The sequence below is a fragment of the Poromitra crassiceps genome (assembly GCF_964638095.1).
Source record: "Poromitra crassiceps genome assembly, chromosome: 10".
Lineage (NCBI taxonomy): Eukaryota > Metazoa > Chordata > Actinopteri > Beryciformes > Melamphaidae > Poromitra > Poromitra crassiceps.
This window is the reverse complement of record NC_139631.1, coordinates 16,943,501-16,946,000: the sequence shown is the minus strand read 5'-3', so window position 1 is coordinate 16,946,000 and position 2,500 is coordinate 16,943,501. Positions and strand designations below refer to the sequence as shown.

The 2,500-nt window shown below is 44.8% G+C and overlaps 1 protein-coding gene across 2 annotated transcripts in view; it reads right to left on the bottom strand.

The window, feature by feature from the left end:
- Positions 1 to 2,500, bottom strand: part of sema6a (sema domain, transmembrane domain (TM), and cytoplasmic domain, (semaphorin) 6A) — a 151,255-nt gene that overhangs the window by 76,916 nt on the left and 71,839 nt on the right. For both annotated transcript variants that reach the window (XM_083644275.1, XM_083644276.1), the window contains exon 2: positions 1 to 31. This exon is cut by the window's left edge and continues 143 nt beyond it. The gene's annotated coding sequence lies outside the window, so the exon portion shown is untranslated. The remainder of the gene's footprint in view (positions 32 to 2,500) is intronic.

The window sequence follows — 2,500 nt, the reverse complement described above, 5'->3', positions numbered from 1 at the left end:
TGCTGGTCCTCTACTACAGATTTACCTCAGCCTGCAGGAACACAGACAGAGGAGGAAGACCAGAGAGGAGGGGCCAGAGAGAAGGAGAGAGAGAAGGAGAGAGAGAAGGAGAGAGAGAGAGAGAGAAGAAAGTTTGTCAAACAAATCCAAATCCACCTGAGTGCTTCCTCAATTACTTTCCCACTTCACACAAAGAACACAGATAGTGGGGGAGGCGAGGGGAGACGCCGGGAGAAGAAAGGAGTTAGCCACCGAAATTCAAGTCCACCTGAATTAGCTGTTTGTGCATTTTGCACGGCCCGTTGCAATCTGTCAGAGATATACTTGTAAATGCATTTTCGAGGACTCGACTGAGCTGCGTCGCAAGCGAAACTGAATTAATTGGATTAGGGTGGTAATATGCGTCATAGATCGATGTCAGGCAGAGAAAATCTCTTTCCCTCTGTGTTTCTCTCTCTCTCTCTCTCTTCTCTCTCTGTGATGTGACGGGGTCTCTCTCTCTCTCCTTCTCTCTCTGTGACGTGACGGAGTCTCAGTGAAGTGGGAGAGCTCTTGTTGAGATTAGCAGTACCTGGAGCTGGAGAGGGACGGCGTGGCAAGTACCTCATTTCCCCCTTGTCAAGTCTCCTACAAGAGCAGCAATCCACAGAATCCTAAATCTGACATTTTACATCTTTTCTAAACTGCTGCCGCTGCGTCTTCTTCGCTCCACAACTGTTTGTAAAAGCTCAGCAGTGCTACCCAGCCGGAGAGGATCGAGCCGGATCAGGCTGGAGGTGTTCTGCTGTGGCCTGTGGGTTACTGTAGGGGTGAAGCTGTGCATCGCCGTGCATGTTGAACAGCCATAGTAGCCTAGCACAGCAGTGGTTTAAGAGCTACCTGGAGGCGTGCACCTTCTTTGGGTTCCTCTTCATTGACTTTCTCGTGGCACTTGTAGTCTACTTAAAATGCCTACTGTTCACTACACACTCCCTATTCTCACTCAGTAAGAGCAATGCCTTGCGGCTATAGGATTGTCAGGTCCCTGCAGAAAAGAAAGCTGGTGTTTTTAACCCTGGTGGGCTGATGGTTTTACTTTCATCTCTTGGTATAAATGGTATAGAGAGCCAAAGTGAAATGTCACTTCCTGCTTCAGCACTGTACCAGAGATTTTCATCCGCCATTTATTTCCCCATAGGCATTTTGTAAAATGCTTATAGAAATAGTTTTACTTGGTCAAACCAAACGGTTCCGATATATTTAGAAACAGGAGAGACCATATAACATTTCACTCAGACCAATACTGCGGATTTAAAGAAAATATCTTTTTGATGTTTTTTAGTTTTTTTTTATATCTCTGGTACAGTGCTGAAGGAGGAAGTGACATACACTTTGCCTCTCTATTGCCAGAGCAGGCTAGCACATCAGCTAAATGCTGCGCTGTATAATTGTTATAAGTAATCAACAGTCCACATCATCACGTTTCTCTCCTGTCCTCTAAAATATCCATAATTTTCCCACTGAAGGTTGAGTGGATTTATAGCAGATGCCCCATAATGTCTTCATTCTATCTACCATGGCAACTGAGCTTTTCCTACTGCAGTTTGTGGCAACAAATTACAGCCATAAATCATCCACGACAATTATTGCGTGTGTAATCTAATCAGGAATAAAGCATTTCATTTACATAGAGCACCTTCCTTCCTGCCTTTCAGCCGTGTGGGGGTGAGAAGTAGCTTGGGTGGCTAGATGGGCTCCGGGATGCTTTCAGGGATTAGAAATTGAATAAAATGTTGGGTTTTCATTTTCTCCAGTCTGATAAAAGTTGTTTATCCCACAGCGCATTTTCATTCGCTATTGTGTGTCCTATAGGGGGAACGAAGGAGCATGAGTGTAGAGTGAGAGGGACTCACTTTCTCTCTCCTTTGTTATCTCTCTCTCTCTCTCTCTCTCTCTCGCTCTCTGTGTCTGTGTCTCTCTCTCTCTCTCTCTCCATGCTCCCGTGAATCTCATTGAGGAGGCGAATGAAAACGCTATTCATTGGCAGAATCACTTTAACACTGAGGAGAATACCAATACTAAAGCCTGGATACGACCTTGATCTCACGAGCCCCCTGTCATCCGCCCTCTTCCTCTCTATTGGCCCATTCCCTTCATACATAAGACTCACTTTTTGTTCTGTACTGTACAATATAGCATGAGAGCAAGTGTGTTGTGGCGAATATATCCCGCTGATAAGCTGTTATCCCACTCGGCCTGCGGCCTCGTGGGATAACAGCTTATCAGCGGGATATATTCCACAACACCACGCAGCTCGAGTGCTATATTGCTTTTATAAAACGGTTTCCAAGTATAATAATATAATAATAATAATACTATAAGTCCGACTGGCATGGTATTCTGATAGAGTCAGTTGAAACACTACTGTAAGGCGGGACCGCAAGAACGTGCGGGTGATTTGATTGGATCGTTCTGGAGACTGCTTGTTTTTTCAATTATTTTTTTGTAAAGCACCTTGAAT